Source organism: Sphaerodactylus townsendi, linkage group LG06, assembly GCF_021028975.2.
Source record: "Sphaerodactylus townsendi isolate TG3544 linkage group LG06, MPM_Stown_v2.3, whole genome shotgun sequence".
Lineage (NCBI taxonomy): Eukaryota > Metazoa > Chordata > Lepidosauria > Squamata > Sphaerodactylidae > Sphaerodactylus > Sphaerodactylus townsendi.
Genome location: NC_059430.1, coordinates 49,036,678 through 49,050,023, shown reverse-complemented (window position 1 = coordinate 49,050,023; position 13,346 = coordinate 49,036,678).

Below are 13,346 nucleotides of genomic sequence, written 5' to 3'. Positions count from 1 at the left end.
ACATTTGCCCTGTAGGCTCTGATCCTGGGTGCCTTTTCAGCCCCAAAAGTACATAGTTGTACTCAGTTCTTTCTGCCAATTGTAGCAATAGATAATTTTCATTTTTTTTTATTTTGAAGGAGCTATCTTTGAAGATACACAGACATGCATAGGAAAATCTTAGCCACTCAGAGGACTTCCAGTGAAAAGCACTGGGACACGAAGAACTGGTTCATCATCCATTGTGAAGCAGCAATGATCAAAGCCTGCAGAGCAAACATCCTGGGGCAACCTTCAGCAAATGGAGGCAGGGAGAAACCCTTCACTAGCATTCAAAATGTCAAGCACAAGTGGAGGGTGAAACTAACCAGAGAGTGAAATGGTCAGGCCTCTTTCCCCCTGTAACGCCTTTGCTGTCTGGAACCAAACCAGCAGATGTCTTTTTTGTGCTGTGCAGAACAGACCAGTGTGTTTGTGTGTTCTGATTACACTGTTCACAGCTATTATTATTATTATTATTATTATTATTATTATTATTATTATTATTATTATTATTATTATTATTATTATTTTAGATTTTTATACCGCCCCATCCCCGGAGGGCTCTGGGCGGTGTACAACTATCAACAAGAGTTTCACTGATGGGAAAGGCTAAACATGTAATGAATTTTTGCTCATGTGCTTTGCAAAGCCCGGGGCCTGCAGAACACTCACTGTGCATGTACAAAAATCTTATTTAACATTCTAACCCAGGGGACGATTTCTGGAGTTAGCAGCACTTGAGTTATAATACAACCAAACATTATTGATGGAGCAAAGCTGTATACTCAACCATGCAATTATGAATGTTAGCATCATCACTGTGCATAAATCCAAGTGACTGATATTGAGATGTCCCAGCTGGTATTAGAGTTAGTTATATTGACTACTGGTTACTGTCCTGGATTATCTGGCTGACAGGGTTGCCAACCCCCAGGTAAGGCCTGGAGAGCTCCCAGAATTACAACTGATCTTCAGACAACAAAGATTAGTTCCCCTGAAGAAAACTACTTCTTTGAATTGCTGTTCAATCTCCTGCCTCAAATCTGCCTTCCACATTTTCCACCCCCAAACCTTTAGGAGCTTTCCCAACCTGGAGCTGGCAACACTAGCGTCAGTCCTGATCCTGCAGAGATGGCTGAGCATATGAGGAACTAGAAGCAAAAATATTAGCAGTGCTGCACATTTCAGTTGAAAAGACAAGTAAAAAGGTTTTAATATACTTTGTACTTTGTTTCAATCTTGCAGGGGTTGCTTTGTTGCCTTTATGATGAGATCTGTTTGTTTTTTTTAAGGTACGAAGTGCTTATTAGTAGGAAGCATTTTTTGGAAAGCCTACTTATTCCTGAGAAAAGTAAACAGAAGAAATGGAGATGGAGGAAATTGTTATTGTTGGTTTTCCCTCTCCCCGTCCCTGTTCTTGTGCCATTTTTTTTCCTTTCTGAATCAGGGATAACTTTGTTTTATATAAATAAAGAGTTTCACTTAGTTCTGAAGACATCAGCCTAGACTTTGCATGAACTATGTCAAGCATCAGTCGGATTGTGCTGTTCTGCACTTTTGACAAGTGAATTTTAAGACTTCAAAACAACTGAGAGAAGCTCAGTGAATACTTATGGCAAATGCTTCAGCTGAATAGCTGTGCCTCTCTTCCATAGGTTACATGTCCATATCACTGTCACTAAACCCAGCAGGCTTGAAAGAAACAGGTCTCTGAACAGATACATCTAAATTCTTCTAGATATTAAGAAATATTGGAATATGAGGCTCATGTTTGTTTTACAGTATGCATAGAGATGAAAGATTTGTACTTTTCACAATAGGCTTGCTCAACTTCCCTGAAAATCAGTAAATGCCAACTTTTATTGTAGGGGAAGGTGTTCATTTTTATTATAATTAGAACTGGGTGCCAATCATGTACACTGTTTATTCTACTTTCATCTGAGAAGTGAGAGCAGGGTGATGAAAATACCCCTCTGGAAGTTGCTATGTTATCTTAACTCTTCTTCAGCATTAGTATTGGTACAGGTAGATAAATGTTGTTGGTTCCTCTGCCCCTTCCATGGTCCTGGTGTTTTACTTTTATTAGGTTGTATCCATGAAGTAAGTATTATCTTTTTATGTTGTGTAGATACCAATCCAAGCTTCCTGTTCATAACAACTTTGGCAGTAGTTTTTACACACCGCACTAAAAGGGTAGGTAGGCTAGGCTGTAATTTTTCAAAACAAAAATAAAGAAAATTAAACTTTCTTTCCATGGAGTAATTTTTTCTTCTGCTTGTATCTTATTAAAAGCCCAGTCAATTTTTTCAATACTTCTGTTAGTAAAGTGAGGCTAGACTGCCAGAATTCTAAGCTGGTCTTAATTTTCCAGGGAAACTTAGCTGAGGTTGTGGTGGGTTTTCTGGGTTGTGTGGCCGTGGTCTGGTAGATCTTGTTCCTAACGTTTTGCCTGCATCTGTGGCTGGCATCTTCAGAGGCATATCACAGAGAAAAGTCTGTTTCACACTGTGTCTAGTGAGAAGGGAAAGTTTAGGGGAGTATATTGTCCATGTCCCAGGGTGGGGAAACAATCAGTAAGTGTTTGGGTGGAACCTGCTATGCATAGGTGTGGTTGAGTGAATTGTATTGCGGGTGGGGTTATCAGCCCATTTTTAAAATCCTGGTAGCCAAGATTTGTTAATTTTCAGAGTCTCTTCTTTCTTGTTGAAGTTGTCTTGGTATTTGTGAATTTCAATGGCCTCCCTGTGCAGTCTGACATAGTAACCTTCCAAATTGCCCAGAATTTCAGTGTTCTCAAATAAAATGTTATGTCAGTTTTGTTTAACACATGTTCTGCAACTGCAGATTTTTCAGGATGGTTAAGCTGACAGTGTCTTTCATTCTCTTTTATATGAGTCTGAATGCTGCGTTTTGTGGTTCCTATGTAGACCTTTCCACAGTTGCAGGGTATGTGATAAGACTCCTGCAGAAGTGAGGGGGTTTCTTAAAGTTCTTCTGATTTCTGTTGTGGAGTAGCCATTAGCCTGCTATTAGCCATTAGCCTGCAGAGCCCAACCTAGATGACTGATTTCATCAGGGAGGAGGTGAGGTTCACAAATTCATTTTGCACGATCTGTTAGAGTTTTGATTATGCCTCTTTTCTGTTGTGGATGGTGTTTGGAGTTTTTATGTAGTTATTGGTCTGTGTGTGTTGACAGTTAAGTTAAGTTAGCTGAGACCGTTAAGTTGCCTTTGGACTTTAGGCCTAAGGAATATAAGTGACTTCCATGATGGGGAAAATATTCACATTTATTTTATTAAGTGCATAGTCCAATATTAATATTAGTGGAAGCATCATTCTTTTCCTTTGCAATCTTTTTGGCAATATGAGCAAAGCAAAGGGACTATTTCTGTACTAATCATGAAATATATATTCTTGGAATTCATTATTTTCTGGAAATGAGAATAGAATCACCTCAATAAGTCATTCTGCCATTAGGATTTGGTCTGATCACATAAGATTAAGAATGGGGGTGAAATTCCACCACTCACTGAGTCTGCACCAACAACACAGTGTGAAACAAAAACATACCTACTTTGGGTCTAATTTGACATTACATTTACATTTAATCCAAGTTAGATCAGTGGAGACCACAACCTAATTCACCTTTAACTTGCAACGTGGCACGCTCCTTAAAAATATTTTTTGGGATTCTTTTGCACATGCAGCAGCAGAAAGAGTTTCATCATTCCCTCCCTTTCACTCCACATACTTTTTGGGGAGGGCTGCTTGTTTTACTGCCAAGTTACCCATCTGCCTAGGAAAGACATGGAACCAGCTGTGAGACAGATAGGCTTCCTCCTTTGGCCCAACTCTACTAGAAAAAACACATGGGATGGAAGGCTAGGAATGACGAGGTTTGTCCTGCTGCTGTGTCATTCACAGGAGACAATAAATAAATAAAATTTGGGCACTCCACACTAACTATTTTTATGGTGAGTGCTAGGTCACATGTTATAAAAGTTGGACTGGTATTTCCACTAACCCAACTTGCATCTTCTAATCACACCCCAAGTACATATGGTTGTGTTTTGCACTATGTTAATGTACAAGTTGCAGTTTTATTTTGAGTATTCCAAAAGCAGCATCAAATATTTCGAATAAATTAATGGAATAAAATATGTGTGTGGGGATTAAAATGATGTTGTCTATTTAGAGTATTATGTTTAATAGTCTAAACCTTTCTAAGTTCTTTGGCAGAAGGGATTACCTGGTTGCCAAATACTATACTGGTGTGTTTGCAATGAAAAGCAACAAATAGGCTTCAGTTATATCTCCAGGGTTCACAATATATTCCTCTTTAGTGCTCCTTCATGCAAAATGGAAAATTCAGCTCATCGCATAAAACTGTATTGTGATTTCAGGTGCCCTAAACAATACAGGACAAATGGGAACTTTTCCTGTGTTATGCCCAACTCTGAAGCATTGCAAATTGGAAAACATGCAAAGATTTATTCTGGTCATAAAGTAATACTTGCATTGTTTGAATAGCATCCTATTGCTACACAGCAAATGATCAAAGGAGAGACCAAGAAGCAGTAGTGTCCATTTCCAGACTGGCTGTTACTTATCCAAAAAGGAAATTTGTATACACAACTATTAAACTCTAGGAAACATTTGCTGAAGGCTTATCATTCATTCATTAACCTTTAATGGCATAGATCTCAGATATAGGGTGTTAACATCAATTGTTCAGTTTATATACATTAGGTAAAACAGAGACAAGAAATTTGGCCACATCTTCGGTTCGTCTGACATTACTGTCGTTTAAAAGCAGTCGTATATTGTCTGAGTCGGAGATAAATGAGCATCGGTTGATATGAGGCTCAATAAATAGTCTTCTCTGTTTTTTATGGTTGGGGCAGTACAATACAATGTGTTCAGTGGTCTCAACTTGACTGAGAGAGCAGTTGCATAATCATTCTTGCAAAGGAACGTGGGAAAATCTTTTCCTTTTGACTGCCAAGGGAAGAATATTTAAACAAGCCTGCATAAAGGCACATCACATGACTGATGAAATTAGGTTAGTGAGATATGTTGGCAGTGTTCCTCTCAGGGGCTGGATGCCATATCTCAGAGGTGAACAAACTCTGTTGGCCTGTGATATGAGTGTTTGATACTCCATGTCGAGAACTCTTTGTTTCAGGGGTTTGAAGATTTGATGTTCACCCAAGGTTGTGAAGTAGTCCAGGGAGAATCCTAGGGATTTGATTTTATGGGCATTAGCTGGTCCCATGTGGAGCGGAAGGTGTCATTCAGCATAAGCAATAATAAACCGTCTGGCTAAGCTCTAAAATGGAGATGTAGCCAGTATTTGAGAGTGAGAATCCAGATTTTGGATGTAACAAGATTTAGACCAAGCTCCAGACAGATACAATCATAAGCCCTGCAATAGAGAACACCCAGTAATTGATGGGAAAAATTGATTGGATTTTCTCTAGTTCTGTGGAGGAGCCACCAACCCAAATGTCACCCATCTAACAGAGCACCCACATTGTGAACCCTCTCTGCTTCTCCCCCATGGTCCTGCATTTAAGCATTAACTTGGACAAGGAAATAGGGCAAATGGTCAGAGGTGACATCCAATTGAACCTTCAGGTGCCTCCAAGGAATTGGGGCCTGGACCAACACCAGTGGTGCCAGAGTGGGCAGTTTGGTGGGCAGGTGGCACCCCTAAGCCCGGAATGCACTGTCTGGGATGGGGGAGCCTGTGTTATGGGTTGAGGAGCTGTCACTCATCTAGTTTGAGTCCCAAGTTGGAACCGAGTGGGGCCAATGGGGTTGCTCTGTGCAGCCCAACTTCTAACCGATTCAGCTGCTCCAGCCTGGGCCTGCAGGGACTCTACTTCTTGATGGAGCTGACGAATCACAGCCTGCTATTCACTCTTCTCCTGGTTCCACCAATCAGCCTCCTGTCTCGAAATACCAGTGGCTCTCGAGGGGTCCGAATCGGAGTCCGAGTAGTAATCATCAGTCACTTCCAATTTTTTCCTTTTTCCCCACTGTAACAAACATTCAAAGAAACCTCTGGGTTGTGTTCCATGCAAAGGAAAAGTCCAGACCTCTTCAGGATGTTCCAAAGGCTCCCTCTCAGGGTAATAAACTTCCTCAGAAGTTAGTCCTGAAGAAAATCCACAGATCTGGGTCACCTCCATCAGACTTGGAGGTGAACCCAAGTTCAGACCCTCTACAAATCCAGTTGTCAGCCAGACCCTAAATGCTGCTGATGTGCAACCGTCCAATCACGGCCTCTTCTACATCAGAGGGTTGGTGCGCAGGACCTGTTACTACCTCCATAAGAGATGAGTTTGCCCCATCCCTAGCAAAGGGAAGGTGCAGTGCCCCTCACCCACAGTGGTGTACCTTGGAAAACTGGAGCCCTGGGCAAAACCTGAGTTTGATGCCCTCCCCATGGGCAGCCACGCTCCCCCACCGTGACCAAACAATGATTTTTTACACCAGGTCATTTCAAAGTCACCATCACATTATAGAACATGCCCCAACTCACAAATCTGAACACAGCAATGGGCTATGCCTACAGCAGAAATATTTTTGGAAAACATTTTCAAAATGCTTTCAAAATGTGTTATTACTGCTATGAAAACATTTTATGGTGTTGTATCCAGTCCCGCCAATTGGGGGAACAGCATCACTTTCAATGTTATTTAAACTGGGGACCCCAAATTCTCCCTTTCAGGTGGATTTAAAAGGAGAATCTGGGCTCCCTGGTTTAAACAAGTGATGCTGGAATCCACCCCCAAACAGCATCATTTTCAATGGTGTTTAAACTAGGGAGCCCAGATTCTCCTTTTAAATCCACCTTAAAGGGAGAATCTGGGGTCCCCAGTTTAAACAACATTGAAAGTGATGCTGTTTTGGGGTGGATTCTCCCCCACCCTGAAACAGCATCACTTTCAATGTTTAAACTGGGGAGCTCAGATTCTCCCTTTAAGTCCATGCCAAAAGAGGGGGGATTTATAAGGGTTATAAGGGATTTATAAGGAAAATCTGGGGGGTGCCTGCTGTCAGGAGTGCAATTGTTAAGCTAGCAGCACCAAACTTTCAGGGTATCTTTAGGAGACTCTCCTAATGATCCCACCCAGGTTTGGTGAAGTTTGGTTCCGGGGGTTCAAAGTTATGGACCCTGAAGGTGTAGCCCCCATCTTCTATTAGCACCCATTGGAAACAATGGGGGATAGGGGCACCCCCTTTGGGAGTCCATAGCTTTGGATCCCCTGGACCAAACTTCACAAAACCTACGTGGTATCAGTAGGGGACTATTCTGATGATACCTCCCAGGTTTGGTGAAGTTTGGTTCATGGTGTCCAAAGTTATGGACCCTCAAAATGTAGCCTCCATCTCTTATTAGCTCCCATTGGAAACAATGGGGGATGGGGCACTCCCTATGGGAGTCCATAACTTTGGACTCCCTAAACCAAACCCCACCAAACCCGATACATATCATCAGGAGCATCTCCCAAACAATCCCTGAAATTCTGGTGCTGCTAGCCTAAAATATGCGCCCCCTGCAGGCCAGAAACAGAAAAAATACTGAAAATACAAAATCCCCCACAAACGAACCTGTAATTTTGTCGCCCACCACAAGGTGGCGCACTGGGCAGCTGCCCACTTTGCCCAATGGGAGGAATGCCTCTGTTCATCCATGAAACATAATCACCGATAGGATGTTTGCAACTTCAGCCGGTGATCAAAGCATAAAGTTGGCAACCTGTACAAAGGAGAACTCTCTTAATGTCAGACAATAAATCACTTGATTGGTTCAAGGCTTTTATTGAAGACATGCCAGGAACACAGAAAGAGATTTCTGGTGAAAACCGTGCTAACCTCTTGATAATATAAGATCCCCACCCCCACATGAGAAGGATACAGTTCTGATTGTCCGGCCTGGAGTCTCCTCCCAGCCGCAGAACTCCAAGGCCACAGCTAGAAGTGAAAATACTGCACCTGCAAAAGCGATCTCTCCCCCCCCCCCGCCCCGCAACGGCACCATCATGACAACAAGGCCCATTCAGAGAGTACCCAGGAGAAGGATTCAGTCCTGCTGTGGCAACAATATTTCTTTGTATTTTATAGGGCCAATTGAGGCATTTATGGGTATAGAGAGATTTCTCAAGCAAGCTCTTCATAGCCTTATGAAGGCAGGGGGCTGGAGAAGATTACTCCCTTGAGCCAAACCTGTAGCTTTTTAAGAGGCATGTTGGGGATGGGATTAGCTTTATTACCTCTCAGCACAAATCCAGAAATAGCGGAGTTGCCCAAAAATACTGATAGCCACGATGGGCTGCATGTTAGAGTCACCTGTACTTAAAATGGAGGAATTACCTGTTAATGAGACCCATCAGCCATAACTAAACTGAGGTTAACCCACATTTTGATGCTTTGTGTGAAGACTATGCTCATTGGCTACAGGAAACTGATTTGGAATTTTGTCTTACTCTGTGTGAACTTGCCCCATGTCCAGGAACAGGAAGTCTTAAGAGTTTTGTCGAAGACTTTCTTAAGAGTTTTCCCAGTGCTACTGATCAGTGGACTGCTTAGTAGCCCCTCAAACAGGTAGTTGTGCTGTCAGTTAGCAGTTACAAGGCAGGAGCAAGTGTGAATTGCCAACTGGCCAATTCTTCCCTGCTCAGAGTCTGAACTTCATCAAAGAAGACACTAGGTTTACTTCTACTTCCAAAAAAAAATCCTTGGACCAAGATTGGTATTAGCAAATTCTTAATAGTATTTAAGGACCAAGATAAGCACAGAATCCACCAAAAAAATGTCTACATGTGTTCTCCAATTCAGCCATTCTCCAATTCAGTTGTTCCTTCTTAAAGCTGTTTCAACCAGATAAGAAAAAAATACATTCAACTTGCGAGATTTAGTGGCAACATGCCACATTATTGTCAGTTAATAAGGTTTTGGAATAATAGAAAAACTAGAATTTTAGATGATTGTGTGTTACCTATTCCTTGAGTGACTTTTCAGCCAAATGTGACATAACAAAGCATTTAAGAAATAGATTGCAACATTCAAGAAATAGGTTACTGTTGGCCTAGTGCACAGCGGAAGGACTAGGTGCCAACTCACCCTTGCTAGAACAGGAGGTAACTGCTTGCAGTATAAGAAAAAGAAACACTCAGACAGTAGATTTAGTTCCAACAGGAATACTTTATCTCTTGTTTCTCAAAGGAACAAAAATAACAATAACTATCCACTCTCTACTCTGACAACAATCTGAGCCCGAACCTGAAGGTGAAGGAGAGGTACTGAATTGGGTATGCAGTCTTCTTATATAGTTTTGTCCAGCAAATCATTAGCTAGATGATCTAATCATCCTGGCCTGTGACCTTTTCAGTTCTGCTGACTGTTACATGCCAATCACTGCAGACCCAGACAGAGAGGCTCCGACCTTTACAATTCTGCTGACTGTTACATGCCAATCACTGCAGACCCAGACAGAGAGGCTCCGACCTTTACAATTCTGCTGACTGTTACATTCCAGTCATTCTAGACCAGCATATGACCACCTTGCAATTTTCAATATCCTGACAGTTACATCTTTTTCTGTTGTTATACTGGAAAGTTAATTATACATATGCGGAAAGACACCTGTGCCACTGTTATTTTTTAAAAAAAGATGTTGAAATAAATAACATTTCTTATTTTAATTACTTTTTTAAAAAGTAAATAGCTAAATATCTTCTTTTTTTTCTGTGAGGTGGGAGCCAAGTCTGTCATCTGCCTCAGAAGTATTAGACTGATAAACATCCAAGGTATATGAGAATTAGTTGCCATTTTCCAGGTAAGGCCTTGAGTTCCCATAGAATTACAACTGATCTCTGGACAACAGATATCAGTTCATGGGAGGAGGTGGGGAGCAATAACCTAGGAGACATAAAAAAGAATGCATAATGATTGAACCTGAGGAACTGCGCTCTAGTTAACCAAAAAAGTGGGCTCTAGTTAACCAAAGTTTATACTGAAATAAAATTTTGCTGCTGTTTAGGTGCCACAAGATTCCTGTTTATTTTTCCCCACTTAAAGGGTGTGAGTAAGACTCCATAGCTTTGCTTAGGGTGGCCATGTTATCCCTGTCCACCAGTGGGGGATGCGGGGTATGGTTGCCAGATCCAAGCTGGGAAACTACTTGAGATTTGGGAATGAAGCCTGTGGGTCCTCAGTGGCATGTAATACCACAGAGTTCCAGAAGACATCAATTTTCTCCAGGGAAACTGATCTCTGCTGTCTGGAGATGAGCTATAATTCTGAAAGATCCCTCGGTCCCCCCAGAGGCTGCCACATCTCGTCAAGTATTCTTAGTCTAAGCTTTTTAGGGAATAGAAAGTTGGTTGATCATACAGTACAAACTTATTCTGTCATTCAGGAATAACGTTTATTAGCAAATTTTGTTATGTCATCATACATTATGTCATCATAACCTGGAATAACTCTAGTAATGGCTGCAAAAACAACAGATAAAAGGATAAATCATGCTAATGGTTTGAAAACAGGTTTGTTTGTTTTTGCATTAGGAAGCTGTTATTCTTATGCTGACAAAAGATGAATTCAGCATTTAGTACACCAATGAAAGTGGTGTTTTTCTTGTTTTTCTTCTTAGGAACATAAGAAAGAGCCTGCTGGATCAGACCAGAGTCCATCTAGTCCAGCACTTTGCTACTCGCAGTGGCCCACTAGATGCCTTTGGGAGCTCACATGCAGGATATGAAAGCAATGGCCTTCTACTGCTGTTGCTCCTGAGCTCTTGGTCTGCTAAGGCATTTGCAATCTCAGATCAAGGAGGATCAAGATTGGTAGCCATAAATCGACTTCTCCTCCATAAATCTGTCCAAGCCCCTTTTAAAGCTATCCAGGTTAGTGGCCATCACCACCTCCTGTGGCAGCATATTCCAAACACCAATCACCCGTTGCGTGAAGAAATGTTTCCTTTATTAGTCCTAATTCTTCCCCCCAGCATTTTCAATGAATGCCCCCTGGTTTTAGTATTGTGAGAAAGAGAGAAAAAATTCTTTCTGTCAACATTTTCTACCCCATGCTTAATTTTATAGACTTCAATCATATCCCCCCTCAGATGTCTCCTCTCCAAACTAAAGAGTCCCAAACGCTGCAGCCTCTTCTCATAGGGAAGGTGCTCCAGTCCCTCAATCATCCTCATTGCTCCTCTCTGCACTTTTTCTATCTCTTCGATATCCTTTTTGATGATGTGGCAACAAGAACTGAACACAGTACTCCAAGTGCGGTCACACCATGGCTTTATATAAGGGCATGACAATCCTTGCAGTTTTATTATCAATTCCTTTCCTAATTATCCCCAGTGTATTTTTCTTCCACATTGTATTTTTAAACACTTCATGCATCTGACATTCAAAACCTATGAAACATTTTTACAAGATATTAGCAGAATCTTCCTTTGTTTTTGCTGCTACAGAATAAGGAAGCCAGACTATGAAATTCTATTAGGAAAAACATCCCATTTTATTCAGTGGGGCTTATTCCAAGGAAAGTGTCTTTAGGATTGCAGCCTCACATGACTATCCCAATGAAACTGTTTGGTTTAAGACATTATTGTTTCTCATTGAGTTTACTTGCCAGATGTATCCTCACATTATGGTATTTCCGTATCCTTCCATAATAAACGATTTGGCTTGGACAAGGTTCTGTGAAACTCTTCTGTTGATTCTTCCTAACCACATATCCATATTTCAAATGGTTTAGTGCATTTAGCTTGTTTTACTTCGGTTGATATCTCCTTACTCTTTCTAATATTTGTACAGTTTATTCAAACATTTCTGATATTTGCTATAAAACATCTTCCTACCAAATGAAAACAACTGCATGAATCTATATTATTTTTAAAAAATTATCTTTGGGAATAGAAAAAAAATTACCTTGTTAAATCATTGAAGTATGAAATGAATAGCCTTCACTTCATATTATTTTCAAATTATTTCAGAATTTCACTTCTAATCCTACCCTCTCACTTAAGTTTCACCTAATCCTTTCTCTTTCCAGATTGAACCTTTCTTTTTAGAACATATACAGATTCTGAGCTGTTACAGGCATTCTGAACAGAGATGGATCCTTCTGCTCAGTAACTTGTTTTCAACTAAGGTAGGTATCATAGGTCAAGACTAGACACTTTTAAATTCATTTATGCATTTAAATCATTCATGAAACGATGGCACATGTCTTTCAGAATACAGAGACTACATGCATTACTGTTGCTGAAACTATGCTTCATTAATACATGAAGTTTAGCTGCCAGTCTCTGGAAAGAAAAAGGCTGTATGAGTTTGCAGCAATTGTCTCCTCCTTCAGATAGAAAATTCATAATTTCTTTGCCATGTATGATTCCTGCATGAAACTATTTAACCATTTCACAGCAGTATAAATAACAAGCACCTTCCCTATGAGGAGAGGCTGCAGCGTTTGGGACTCTTTAGTTTGGAGAGGAGGCGGCTAAGGGGGGATATGATTGAAGTCTATAAAATTATGCATGGGGTAGAAAATGTTGACAGAGAGAAATTTTTCTCTCTTTCTCACAATACTAGAACCAGGGGGCATTCATTGAAAATGCTGGGGGGAAGAATTAGAACTAATAAAAGGAAACACTTCTTCACGCAACGTGTGATTGGTGTTTGGAATATGCTGCCACAGGAGGTGGTGATGGCCACTAACCTGGATGGCTTTAAAAGGGGCTTGGACAGATTTATGGAGGAGAAGTCGATTTCTGGCTACCAATCTTGATCCTCTTTGATCTGAGATTGCAAATGCCTTAACAGACCAGGTGATCGGGAGCAACAGCCGCAGAAGGCCATTGCGTTCACATCCTACATGTGAGCTCCCAAAGGCACCTGGTGGGCCACTGCGAGTAGCAGAGAGCTGGACTAGATGGACTTTGGTCTGATCCAGCTGGCTTGTTCTTATGTTCTTAAAGAAGCAAAGCATTTTATCAGGCCCTTTCTGAAGTTGGTCTTCCTGGAGCTCCAGCTAGTGTGATGCAGGTGGGACCTTCCTTCCCTCCAATCTCTGCCTCCCCACTCCTGCCACCCCAAACACCAGAGATTTTCTGTGTCAATTTGACCCAGGTTTAATGCATAGTAGGAAAAAACCAGGGTTCAGCCTTGAGTTTGAGGTAACAATCAATCCACCTTATATAATACTCATTAATGTACTTTGAAGGAACAATCAGCAGGTCTTTTCAGATGTTAATCCTGTTTTTTTCAATAGGGCTTACACCCAAGGAAATGTTTTTAGGATT